Source organism: Schistocerca americana, chromosome 8, assembly GCF_021461395.2.
Source record: "Schistocerca americana isolate TAMUIC-IGC-003095 chromosome 8, iqSchAmer2.1, whole genome shotgun sequence".
In the NCBI taxonomy this organism is placed as follows: Eukaryota; Metazoa; Arthropoda; class Insecta; order Orthoptera; family Acrididae; genus Schistocerca; species Schistocerca americana.
In genome coordinates this window covers 302,882,121-302,896,829 of record NC_060126.1, presented here as the reverse complement: position 1 = coordinate 302,896,829, position 14,709 = coordinate 302,882,121, and the positions used below count along the sequence as shown (strand labels likewise).

The 14,709-nt window shown below is 41.4% G+C and overlaps 1 long non-coding RNA gene across 1 annotated transcript; it reads right to left on the bottom strand.

The window, feature by feature from the left end:
* Window positions 1-4,525: 4,525 nt before the first annotated feature.
* On the bottom strand, window positions 4,526-14,488 carry LOC124545433. The gene is made up of 4 exons (XR_006967629.1): window positions 14,442-14,488; window positions 12,177-12,263; window positions 10,524-10,660; window positions 4,526-4,811 (listed from the first exon to the last, which is right to left on the bottom strand). It is a non-coding gene; the product is annotated as an uncharacterized LOC124545433 (long non-coding RNA).
* Window positions 14,489-14,709: the final 221 nt, after the last annotated feature.

The following is a 14,709-nucleotide window of genomic DNA, read 5'->3' as shown; positions in this document are numbered from 1 at the left end:
GCTTTCCTGAGGAACACCTGATATCACTTCAGTTTTACTCGATGATTTGCCGTCTATTACTACGAACTGCGACCTCCCTGACAGGAAATCACGAATCCAGTCGCACAACTGAGACGATACCCCATAGGCCCGCAGCTTGATTAGAAGTCGCTTGTGAGGAACGGTGTCAAAAGCTTTCCGGAAATCTAGAAATACGGAATCAACTAGAGATCCCCTGTCGATAGCGGCCTTTACTTCGTGCGAATAAAGAGCTAGCTGCGTTGCACAAGAACGATGATCTCTGAAACCATGCTGATTACGTATCAATAGATCGTTCCCTTGGAGGTGATTCATAATGTTTGAATACAGTATATGCTCCAAAACCCCACTGCAAACCGATGTCAATGATATAGTTCTGTAGTTCGATGGATTACTCCTACTACCCTTCTTAAACACTGGTGCGACCTGCGCAATTTTCAAATTTGCAGGTACAGATCTATCGGTGAGCGAACGGTTGTATATGATTGCTAAGTAGGGAACTATTGTATCAGCGTAATCTGAAATGAACCTATTCGGTATACAATCAGGACCTGAAGACTTGCCGATACCAAGCGATTTGAGTTGCTTCGCAACCCCTAAGGTATCTACTTCTAAAAAACTCATGCTAGCAGCTGTTCGTGTTTCAAATTCTGGAATATTCCATTCGTCTTCCCTGGTGAAGGAATTTCGGAAAACTGCGTTCAATAACTCCGCTTTAGCGGCACAGACGTCGGTAACAGTACCATCGGCACTGCGCAGCGAAGGTATTGACTGCGTCTTGCCGCTTGTGTACTTTACATGCGACCAGGAATTTCTTCGGATTTCCTACCAAATTTCGAGACAATGTTTCGTTGTGGAACCTATTAAAGGCATCTCGCATTGAAGTCCGTGCTTCGCGCTTCTGTAAATTTTTGCCTACCTTCGGGATTTCGAGTTCTTCTGAACTTCGCATGCTTTTTCCGTTGCCTCTGCAACAGCGTTCGTACCTGTTTTGTGCACCATGGGGGATCAGTTCCATCTCTTACCAATTTTTGAGGTATGAATCTCTCAATTGCTGTTGCTACTATGTCTTTGAATTTGAGCCACATCTCGTCTACATTTCCATAGTCAGTTCGGAAGGAATGGAGATTGTCTCTTAGAAAGGCTTCTAGTGACACTTTATCCGCTTTTTTAAATAAAATTATTTTGCGTTTCTTTCTGGTGGATTTGGAAGAAATAGGTGATCACTAATCCCTGTATCAGTCATGATGCTCTCTATTAGCTCTGGATTGTTTGTGGCTAAGAGGTCAAGTGTGTTTTCGCAACCATTTACAATTCGCGTGGGTTCGTGGACTAACTGGTCGAAATAAATATCGGAGAAAGCATTTAGGACAATCTCGGAAGATGTTTTCTGCCTACCGCCGGTTTTGAACAAGTATTCTTGCCAACATATCGAAGGAAGTTTGAAGTCCCCACCAACTATAACCGTATGAGTGGGGTATCTGTTTGTTACGAGACTCAAATTTTCTCTGAACTGTTCAGCAACTATATCATCGGAGTCTGGGGGACGGTAGAAGGAGCCTATTATTAACTTAGTTCGACTGTTAAGAATAACCTCCACCCATACCAATTCGCACAGAGTTCCTACTTCGACTTCACTACAAGACAAACCACTACTGACAGACACAAACACTCCACCACCAATTGTGCCTAATCTATCTATCCTAAACACCGTCTGAGACTTCGTAAAAATTTCCGCAGAACTTATTTCAGGCTTTAGCCAGCTTTCTGTACCTATAACGATTTCAGCTTCTGTGCTTTCTATTAGCGCTTGAAGCTCAGGGACTTTCCCACCACAACTACAACAATTTACAACTACAATTCCGACTATTGTTTGATCCAAGCACGTCCTGTATTTGCCATTCACCCTTTGAGATTGCAGCCCACCCCGTACTTTCCCGAGGCCTTCTAACCTAAAAAACCGTCCAGTCCACGCCACACAGCCTCCGCCACCCTTGTAGCCACCAGCTACGTGTAGTGAACTCCTGACCTATTCAGCAGAACCCGAAACCCTACCACGCTATGGAGCAAGTCAAGGAATCTGCAACCAACACGGTCGCAAAACCGTCTGAGCCTCTGATTCAGACCCTCCACCCAGCTCTGCACCAAAGGTCCGCAGTCTGTTCTGTCAACGATGCTGCAGATCGTGCACTCAGCCTTCATCTCGTAAGCAAGACCGGCAGCTTTCACCAAATCAGATAGCCGCTGTAATCCCGAGAGAATTTCCTCAGATCCAAAGCGACATACGTCATTAGTCCCGACGTGTGCCACCACCTGCAGCTGGCTGCACCCTGTGCTCTTCATGGCATCCGGAAGCACCCTTTCCACATCAGGAATGACTCCACCCGGAATGCACACAGGATTACTTCCCCTCCTTAGCAGCCATATCCCGAAGGGGCACCATTACGCGCCTGACATTGGAGCTCCCAATTACCAATAAGCCCACCCTCTGTGATTGCTCAGCCCCACTGCGGGCAGCAACCGGGGCAACCACAGCGGCAGACCGACCTGGGGACAGATAGGACGAGGTTGACATGCCCGTGATACCCAAGTCCGGCTTCCCACAGTGGTGCCTGTTGGCAACAGCCTCAAGCGGCAGGACCTAAGTCAGCGCCACCTGCAGCTGTGAGCCAAGCGATGCCAGCTCAGCCCTCATCCGAACACTGCAATCACAGTCCCTGTCCATTCTAATCGCTGTTGAACACAGTTACTGAAACACGAGTCCGTGCCTAGATAACGCAAGGGAAACACACAAAGAATGTATGAACTAACGTATATATATATATATATATATATATATATATATATATATATATATATATATAAGGGTGGTCCTTAAAACTACAAAGAACGAAGCTCGCCTAGCTTGAAGTGGGAAACGAGATGGAGCTATGGTTGGCCCGCTAGGTGGCGCTGCCATACGTCAAACGATATCAACTGTGTTTTTTTGAATAGGAACCCCCATTTTTATTATACATATATAAAAGGAGTACTTACGTTCAAAGAACCAAGGTGAATTTATTAGTTCACATGCAACACCATGATAAATACAATTTACTCACCTTTGGGCCATTCCGTGTGGCTCCCACAGGTGACAGCAACACCACAGGTCTGAGTCTGGCAAGCGAGATGTTAAAATTTGTAAATAGAGTCCTAGCATGAATGTGTTAATCCCAGAATGAATGCACTGAATAAAATCTTCTGCCAAGTCGCCAGGTACCTTCAATAGTGAATGCTGTATTCGCCTGATAAACATAGGCATGGAGAGTGTGCAGGTTGTGTGTGTCTGCTTCAGACCTTCCTCAAAAGGTATCGGAGTCCAAGTGGTTTTGCCATGAGATTGGGCGCCGAGTGTCATTATGGTGCAGCTTCTAGCGACTCTCTTACATAAGCTGGCCTTGCAGTGTAGTTTGGATTTAAAACGGTTTTATTTACAAGACCTGGAATATCTTCTTCTCCCAAATCGCCAATTATCCTATCTCATATACTTTGTTCACAATGTTGTTTACCGTAATGTCGGATGATTTTTACAGTACAATACAGTAAATACCTTCCTACTTGACGATTTGTATTTCAGATTTGTTATGAGGAAGTTTCTGACTTTATGAAAATATGAGAAAGGAGTAGGGTTTCAGAGGACAGAAGAGAGATAGAGTGTGAATTAGGGCGTCGTCAGAGACTGGATAATCCGTTGCTAATAGCTACTATTAATTGTATACCGTCATTCCGATTATTTCCGATAATAGCAGCAGTCAGGGTTACATGGTTCCCCAAACTGACCTAGTACCAAACTGGGGCTTAGGTTTGATAGAAAACCCTATGTATTTAGTTTGAGGAGAAGGTCCCATGAATGAAATTGCGATCTGTCAACTGAAATAGCACTTTAAGCGAATTAACAAGGCAAGATGTGCTGCTGTTTACGAAATAGTGATTTCAGATGGCGTTCTAGTTGCATTTTTCTATCTGAACTCTCTGATTGGCATTATTTTGGTTCTCCTACCTTTTACGACCCTGTAACTAATGCCCTTGGTGTGTATATTCATCGTAAACAAAATTTTCTCTTTTCTAACGAATTCTTTTTCATGCAAATTTGTATTTTGTTGCTGGATAATATCTTTCATCAAACGGTCGTATTCTTTCTGTGGCACTTCGCTGCTTCTTTAGTTGTACTGTTTCTGTGGCACTTCGCTGCTTCTTTAGTTGTACTGGGTGAAATATAGGTATCTATGTGTGTCATTACAATTTTTTAATACCTTAGTAATGATTGACCAGTGTTATTGTTAATCACAGTCACAACTTCTATTTTGTTAACTCCGTATTGCACAAAGCAAGGATCAGTCGTTTATGACTGAACTAGTGTGGAAACGAGGATACTTTGTTGTAGGCAGTTAGGAAAAATGTGAAAGGTAGAGCTTCTTTATTGAGACTGAAGTTCTGGGATGAATTGACAAAATAAATCAAATCGTCATGAGGAAAAGAAGTACTTTATTTCCAATAGAATTGTGGAAATTAATATTCGTGCGAGTTATTTCTGCATATGGTGCTGTTATTACTCGTATTATTGAAAGAGCGACAGATATCGTAGCAAATAGTCTGCATTTATTAGTGAAGATGTTATCATTACTACGGTGGTGAACAGCAACAGGCCTGGAATTGTCAGTAGCCGTTGTACGTCAGTGAGGTTGTTGGTTGGTAAGAGCTCATCCACCTTCTTGCGTCGTGGTTTAGCCCCTAGATGGACGAAGCGGTGGACGCTAGAGAGGAGGACAAGAAAAAGAACTTGGTTATTACTTTGTTTCTATCATATCTCGAGCCATCATCACGTTCCACAATTAACTTTTTATATCAACGAATGTAGCATACGAATTGCAGAGAATACACAAGGACCTGTATGTTACGTTTGCAGGAAGTGTCTCCTTAGCTATTTTGTTGCTGTGCACGTCTATAGCAGAGAGATAGGAACAGCAACAGACCGTCTGTACACTCATCGTGCACAAATGTCAATCAGTATTTTATAAATGGGGTTGTTTGCTTCGTTCTCACCCATCGTTGTTGGCAAAGTGTATGAATACTGCATAGCTTTCAATTGCTAAAGGCGGCATATATCAGTAAACGTTTTTGACCAAGGCATAGTCTTTTAATATCTCATCTTAGTTTGACACAACAGAAAGTCTATGTGTCGAGGAGGCATCACAGAAAAACTATTACGGTTCAAGTAAGTGTTGTATTATCGTCGTGGGTGAAGAGTTAACAATTAACTATTTCAAACTGACAATAGGCAAGGATTCATGATTTACATTGTGGAAACGTCAAGAATTATGCCGCGATGGACATGGTACCGTTCCAGTGGTGCCGGATTTTAATTTATTATGATGTTCAAAAGCCTATTGTATGATTTCTTTTCCTGTTTACCGTCTCTGAAGCTTATCTTATTGAGGAGTTGAATGACTGCGGGGTTGTTTTAATACCAAGCAGTGGATTTTAATAAATATAGCGAAACCTAACACACACAGACGCACACACACACACACACACACACACACATATATATATATATATATATATATATATATATATATATATAAAACTGACTCAGTACTACCACTACTACCACTCTCCTTGGTTGAGTACTGTAGTGGCAGCGGAGTGTGGTTGAGAACACTATGTGCCTTATATTTTATAATAGCTTTACATTCTATTAATTCTATGTTTAAGATGCGTGGCCGGCGTTCTATTTGAAGTGGTCTGTTTCACCGTGTCTGCCTCAGAGCTGTTACGTTTAACGCTTCGAGGAAAGTAAAACTGAGTTCAGAATTAAAAATAAGTATGAATGTTACTATGTCGGAAGTTTAAACGAAGTATCAACCGGCATTGCTGCCGACGTCGGGCGAGGAATGTATGACTACAGCCGTGTCTGTTACTGAAATGACGTTTGTAGACAAGTTCACATTACTTTCATTCTTCGAAGAACTGGAACCGTCCTCCCTACATCTAAATTCCTCCGGCACCAACGGGGAAGGTGTACTTTACACCCATCTCTCGTAAGTACTATAATCTAGTCATGTACTTCATATTTAAAAATTTTGAAAAAAATGTATACTGGTTCCCAAGAATGCTTCTGCCATATTCTACAGTACTTTTAAACTTTTATCATTTAAAGTTAATTCAGAAATTTAAGTTGTAGTGATAAATGTAGTTGTAGTAGTATACTAGTAGTCCATACGACTTGCTACAACGACAGTCATATTAAATATTTTCAACTTATGAACGCTAGTTACACGTCTTCTATTTAAAATGTAGGCTGTTAGTAAAAGCCCACAACAGCTAAGATTATCTGTACGTTTTTTTAACTTTTTGTTTTCGTGGTGCTGTTGATGAACAAGATAGAATCGAGTTTAATAAGCTGTAGGTAGAGACAACATTGGGTAAGGGCGGTAATGAGAATAGAATTAGTGCAGAAATGTTTCGGGTGAGTGAGTACCAACCATGTTAAGTGAGTTTGCCAGTTGGTACGTAAGGTAAAATGTGCAATGTCTTAGTGACTAGCTGCGCGGAACGGAAACTGTTTTAATTATTATGTCTGATATGTGCAGTAGGATAGCAGGATTTACTGCTACTGTTCCCTTCATTTGCGTTATATGCGGAAAAAAGCTGTGTATGCTTGGACTCACGCTGTTGAATTTCCCTAGTCAGCGAGAATTGTTACCGGAATAACGATTCAACTTGAAATATTCTATGATTGGATTCAGATGTGGGTACATGTAAGATGGAAAATTCGGACGAGATGTTATTACTAAGCGACTCCGATTAAATACCACTATTTAACTTCAAATTCCGCGTGAGAGGGGGAAGTCATTTAGCAGTATCGCAAACTTTGGGCTGTTATTTGATAAAACATTCGAGCCAGAGGGTAGCTTTACAAAGCACAAACATGTAAATTTTGTGAGCTTACGATACCATTGGTAATTCCGTTCTGAAAAGATGTGGAAGGGTTTGGCCAGCAGCTGATTAGAGAGACCTGAATTACAAAGTAATCCTCCAGTCTATTTCACTACGAGACTTCCATTCATGTTTTCGTGCTACGATAAGTCAGAGATATTTATTACACTGGACCTAAACCAGGCTTATATCAGATACCGTTTGCAGAAACGTCTAAGACAATCACAGCCTTCACAATGCACTAAAACTTATATGAATTTAACTGAGTTTTGTTCAAGCCTTCAACAGGAGCTGCGGTGTTGTTACGTCTCCTGGGCAACATTTTTTGACACAGCTAGGTGTTGTGCCTGCATTTACCATAATGAAATGAAGTCAGAGTTACACAGATACGGTTCCAGGATTCCTTTATAAATAGCCTTTCAAACGCGATTACATTCACTTTATTGTGAATACGAGGAACTCATTGTAACTGGACTGATAAACGATCTTATGGATACACTTTATACATAACATATTATAACATAATTTTTTTTTCGAGTCATTCCTGTCGCGATATGCATATTTTTCAGCATCGATCAAGATCGATTCAAGAGAGTTTCACGTGCGCATTTCAAACATCGCTGTAATCATTTTCGTGACTACTAGATTTTTAAAAAAGAAGACACTATAGCCAATTTATGAAGCACATGCAGTGATAGACCACTTCTGCGAGAAATGTTTCTCATGTTTCACTTCAGCATATGCACATACTGAGTCGTTTATACAAAATAAGTCTTGAGAATTATTTCACAGTAAAGGTTCAGCCTCTTATTCATTTACACAGCATCACTTCTAGACATATCTTTCCCTGTTGCACTCGCAAATTGAGCGAGGGCAAAACTACTGTCTACAAGCCTCCACACGAGACCCAGCTTCTGTCGTCTCATCTTCGTGGTTCTTGCTCGAAACGTACGATGCCGGCAATAGAATAGTTCTGCTGTCAGCCTTAAAACCGAGTTCTCTAAATTTCTGGGATGGTGCCTCGAGGGAAGTGCGCCGTCTGCCCTCCGAGGTTCTCATTTGAGTCCACAAAGTATATTTCCCTGCTGATCGAACCATCCGGTAACAAATCTAACAGCACGAATCTGAATTATTGCGATGTTTTCCTTTAACCCGACCTGGTGAGTATCCCAAGCACATGAGCAGTACACAAGAAAGGGTCCAGCGTTCTATATGCCGCCTCCGTTATAAATGAGCTACATTAACCCAAAATCCTTCCAATAAACCGAAGTCGATCATCCGCTTTTCCTGCTAAAAACCTGACCTGATCGTTCCATTTCATATTGCTTTGTAAATTTTCGCCTAGATGTTGAATCGATGACTAACTCTGTATTCTAAAGTTACAGGAATTGTTTTTTTTCCTACTCGATCACATTATCTTATATCTTTCTAAATTTAAAGCACGTTGCAACTCATCACACCAACTAGAAATTCTGTTTACGTCATCTTGCGTCGTCCTACAGCCAGTCAACGTCGACACCTTGCCGTACATCACAGAATCATCAGCAGAAAGATGTAAATCTCTGTAGCCTGTCCGATCACTTACGTATATAGAGAATAAAAGCTGTGAAATCATGCTCCCCAGAGATGTTCCTGACAATGCACTTGTCTCTGGTAAACACTTGCCGACAAGGAAAACATACTGGGTTGTATTACTCAAATAGTATTGGCTCAAATGGCTCTGAGCCTATGGGACTAAACATCTGATGTCATCAGTCCCCCAGAACTTAGAACCAGTTAAACCTAACTAACCTAAGGACATTACACACATCCATGCCCGAGGGAGGATTCGAACCTGCGACCGTGGCGGTCACGCGGTTCCAGACTGTAGCGCCTAGAACCGCTCGGCCACCTATGGCCGGCCACGCAGCTTATGGGAACATTAATCATATCGACCGTGGATCTCTGGAGCGTAGTGCTCATAAACGCTGTAACATCAAATAATCAGTGAACCAACAACTGAGCAGAGATCCAGAAACTTATTAATAAGTTCATGGCTCATATACGAATAATACAAAACTTTCAGTTATGTCAAATATTCATCCACAGGTATGATGCTAGCTGGTGCTACGAAGGATACAGAAAATTGCTCAACCGGGGAAAGCAATAAGTCTGCAATGCAAAAATATGGCATACCTTAGGTGGCACTGTACGAGAGCTTAGGTTACGTGGAAGAATCTCCGTAGCTTGGGTGAAGGACAGAAGAAGCCAGCTGACAAGGTGAACAAGTTTTTTCAGCTTTAATCAGCCCAAATGCTAATAAAAACTACTTTCTGATAGAAAATTAAGGCTAAATGACCCAGATCCTTACTACTTAAACCACGTTACAGCACGTGAAATTAGAAAAGCTGTAATGAGAATCCCTTCTGAAGCAATAGGTATCGACACTATTAGGCGTACCATATTCCAAAATATACCACACGGCATCGTGCGAGCCTCGGCTAACCTTCACTGGCGGAAAAAGTCGCAACACCAAGAAATAGTTGTGAGACATCAGAGCTACTCTAAATACACGCTGTAGCAGCCGTGAGCACTAGTTACTTTTGATAGTGGACACGGTGTGCTGCTGTTAGTCAAGGACGCGTTTATGGTGACTAGGTTTGAACGAGGTCGTGTAATATAGTACTAGAAGCTGGATGCTCCGTCTCCGATACTGTAGAAAGACTTGGCAGGAACGTAGCCACTCTGCGCTACTGCTGAAATCGGTCGTCACGAGATTAAACAGTCGCAAGAAGATCGGTCTCCGGATGGCTACGTGGCACGACGAAGACCATACGTTCGGCGTGTAGTTCTGGGGCATATTTCAGCGGCGGTTGACATCATAGCGCCATAGAAAGCTGTTATAAATCTGTTACTTCAAGGACAGCTCTGAGCCAGACGCCTTGTAGCGTGCATTCCGCTGTGCCCAAACCATTGGACAGCGCGGTGGCAGTCTGTCGTGTTTTCTGGTGAAAGCAGGTTCTGTCTCTTTGCCAGTGACGGCTGTGTGTTCATTACTGGGACATCATTTGAGGGCCTGCGGCCAACCTGTCTACTTTCTAGACGCAGTGGACCTATACGTAGAGTTATGGTCTGCGATGCGATTTCATATATCAGATGGAGTACTCTTATGGCTATCCAACGCACTCTGACAGCAAATCTGTACGTCAACCTGTAGATTGAACCTATTGTGTTGCCATTCATGAACAGCGTTCCAGGGTGTATTTCCCACATACAGTTGTTTTCACTCAACATGCTCTACAAAGTGTCGACATGTTGCCCCAGCCTGCTCTATCATCACATCTGTCTCCAATCGAACCCATATGGAGCATCATCACACAACAGCTCCACCGTCCTCCACATTAATTATTCTTGGTATTGTGACATTTTTTCCGTCAGGGTATTTAAATTTACCTTCGAGTTTGGGACACAACGCCTTCAATGAGTAACAAGTAAAGTTCAGACTACTCCTAAAAAAAACCACATGCACTTAGTGATAAACTAATTACCAGATAATACCAAGACGCTGGATTATACACTTCGCTAACGTTGTTTTCCAGGGGTATCGGCTTGCTATCTGCTCTGGTCGCTGAGGCGGGAAGTGGCGCTCGTAGACTTTGACGGGGCAGGTCCCTCCCATCGCGTCCTGAGCAGGAAAGTTGAGTTAGTTACTGCTGAGTATTTTCCTGGAAGTAAAAGTGTTTACAATCGCTTTATTCAGCTACCCGATGACGTGGTAATCCACTTACGGATGCTGAAAGCAGGAGCTACAATCAGCTACATTCTACCAGCTCTACTTTCTTTTCTGCATGCAAATTGCCCGGAGTATAAGTTATCATTAGTTTGTCTGTCTGGTGTTTTTTACTATCAATTGTGCATTGAGATCTCTGGATTTGCGGAATTAGCCTGATAGCTTGTACTGATAGCCTATATCAGGGATTGCATGATTAGTTGAGAGAGTGTACTGACGGGGAATCAATTACGCACATCACTCTGTGGTTCTGTTTACACGGTTAAGGAACCGGGACTGAGCAAGGATGTTCTATTTTTTGGAAATTTGTGGTAAGTTCCTATATGACCAAACTGCTGACGTTATCGGTTCCTAGGCTTACACACTACTGAATATAATTTAAAATAAGTTACGGTAAGGACTACACATACACCCATTCCCAAGGGAGGACGCGAACCTCCGACGGAGAGAGTCGTGCGTATTTAAGTGTTACCTTTTGTTGGCAAGAGTACGATAAGAACTGCATTGTGGTTTCGCATTGCACGTTATTTACTGTCAAATACTGAAATGTGGCAATAAGGAAAGACGTATGTTGGTCACTGCGGTTCAGCTGGATAAGGTAAGGTTAGTGCCGTCTTTGGGTAAATGGGTTTTTGTACGAAAATTGTAAGTGATATCTTACGACAAACGGCCTTACTTGTAAGAGGCGGATACGTTAAGAGTTAGTTTGGTTGTAGTTCGGTGAGTTTCCACTAGTGTATCTACTAATTCATAGCAACGATTACGACAAACCGGGCTCAGGTAATACCTGTTAAGTGTGCAACTTATTCGGCTATTGATGGTGTTAATTGTTACCTGTGATAACCATTTAACCCATGTTATAATCAATACCACGAGGCAGCTGTGTTTGTTCGAAACAGCTTAGACCGATTTGCGGACACTAATAATTACCAACTATAAGATAAGTAACTGAAGTGTGTTGTCTGCCTTACTATTTGGTATTCTTTTATGTCAGAATTTTACTTTCTTGCAAATATAGTTTCACAAGTTAGTGTCAACATTTTTTTCTAGGGCACTTCTTTACGTTTAAAAGGTGCTGCAAATTTTATTTACTTAATAGTCGTGCTCAAACTGTAAGGATTGACATAAATTCATCGCTTGAAAATAAAATCGCTGATTAAAAGCAAAGTAACATGTAATTTTTCATCATAAAAATATGACCTTGGAAATATATTTAAAACTTAGCAGTAAATATTTTAAACTACCACAAGCACCAACAAATATCAGTACTTATTAATTGTATAAAAATAGCAACGAAGAATTGAAAAGAATATGAGCATAAAAATCGCATAATTTTTGGAATACTCAATTAATTTAAAAAAATATTTCTTTTAGTATATTTTTCAGACATATGTAGTGCTAATATACAAACCAGACTGCAGTTCGTCTTCTGCAACCGGAGGCCCTCCTGCCAGCCCTAGGCACTCCTTGGGACATACCACCTGTGCAGAGATGGCTCCTGCGCAAAGGAATTGTTTTGTAGTTTTAATATGTTTCATACAACGCAATTGCACCAGTACATTCATCATTCACAACAGAAAATTGAACTTATTTAGATGAGAGACCTAAACAGTTACTAAATGTTCACTTTACACATCAAAAGTCTCACAGTACTATATCTCGATGCTTTTCCTGTATTTACTATGGTCAACTGACCTCTGAGATGTGAGAAAACAGTTCCAGAATCTGTAATAATTTACCAAACTGTCATCCATTCAATGGGAATTACATTCACTTCTGTGTCTATAAGAGTAATTTAACTTAATGACCAGTGGAGACGTACTTGCAGACACGCATGGATGGATGTGCCATATCATATCATAGCAGGACCCCTTTGAGTGTCATCCACCCAACTTTACAGCATGTTCTAAGCCCGTTTTATTGCCCTTTATGCCCTCCTGCACACGGCGACACTTTCAGCTGCTTGCCTTCGTGCTTTCCAAAACATACGTTACACTGTAAGGTCACCTTATCTCACCCCAGTTGAGAAAGTTTAGAGCATTATTGGAAAGACCCTCCAAGTAACTCGGCATTTTGAAGATCTAAAGAGCAATTGGGACTGCATGTACCAAGATATCCTTCAAGAGGACATCCAACCATTCTATCAAACAATGTCAATACTAATAACTGCTTACATAGCGCCAAAGGTGGACCAAAGCGTAAACGACTTCCTTAACTTATGAAGCTCTTCCTCTTGAATTAACTATCGAATTTTTTCTTAAGTTGCAATCGTTTGTTGACTGTACACGCACATTACATCAACCGAGTTCCGTCCCAGCCCTTCGTGATGCATCACTTTTTGTCTTAGAGTATATTCGTAAAGTAATTCTGGCGCAAGGATTGTCCTTTTTAGGAGCAGTAGTGGTCCATTTCATAATAAATAACCTTTTCGTTCCAAATCAAGGCAGGAGGAATATGGGAATCTTTTATCTGCATACGTGAGAACGAAAATTATTCGACACAATGGAAGAGACACCAAAGATTTAGACCTTGTATCGTAAAGCTGTTAATACTCAGTAAAAAGCCCTGTCCGGTTAAGAAGCAGCACATGAGCCACGCTGCCTCACGGATGACCCAATATGTGCAAAATGGGTTTAGCTTTAGAACCGACTGCCGCAGGATCGCCTGTCGAGCTATGTGACGAATGCTACGAACAATACCATACTGTTACCATAATCGCGCGTCATCTCTTTGCATCCCATTAAAATGGAACTAACTCTTAATTTAACGAAACTGGAATGTAAACGCAGCCATGGAGCACAAAACGACAAAAATTTATGTATTCATTAAAGTTATTTACGAAATATCAAGGTAGTTAATTTACTGTTTAGCTTGTGGAAATTTGTATGATATCTATGTCGTAACTGTTCTTTAAATTATCGCAATAAATAATCCGTAGTATAGCCCGTATATTTTGGAAGAAAATTCGTTTCTATAGTCTTGTCATCGCAACGATATGTAAGCACAGCGTTCATTGAGTTATTGAAATTTAGGAAACGTCTGTTAGATATTGGTCAAACGAACTCCACTTACCTAAACATCTAAACGGGAATGCTATCACAGCTCTGAATATGTGAACATAGCAACTTCATGCTGCATTTTGTTCCAAATGGGTGCTGTTTTTGGAGCTAGCAGTTACTGACTGATAACATTAATCTTCTTTCCCAGAGTTTATTTCTAGGTAATTAAGTGCACATAGTCTCACTCTGCTGTACGCGACGCTTGCCTCATTTATCCTTTACGTTTCCCTTTCTTCACATATCAGATATTACTAGAAAAAGTTATGCCTATGGTTCCACCTTTAATATTTTCTGTCAAGCAATATGAGGTGAGACCAAAAACTATGACGCTGTTGAGTCCGTCCTGTCAGTCAGTGTACAAGAACAAATGAATAAAGGCTTGTATACTGGTGAACGCATACAGTGCAGTTCGATGAAAGGGGATGCATATAGGGAACGAATGGATGAACGGAGTGTCTCAAAGATTAGCAACAAGTAATTCGTTTCCAGCTGTTCACCTCTTCGAAACGTAGTTAGAGGTCAAACATCGTTATTGGTATATCTGTTACAAATTGAAAATGCGTCTAAGAGTCAATTACAAACGACGTTACGTGGCCCTGTTCGGAGAATTGACTTACCGACACAGGCGGCGACCACGACGATGACAATGAGTGTCTTCTGCATGGCGAATAGTAGCCAGGAGTTAGGAACATCGCCTTTTATAAGCTAGTAAGCTTCCGTTGTTACGTAAAGCGAACGTCATCAGTTAAGTGCGAATTGTAGTGATAAAAGCTACCAGGCGTTTTGTACTTCACAGAAAATTATCCGTTGTTCCCTCCTGTGGATGTTAATAGCAGTCGAACAAGGAAAAGGGAAATGAATTTACATGTCACTGGCTCAGGGAGG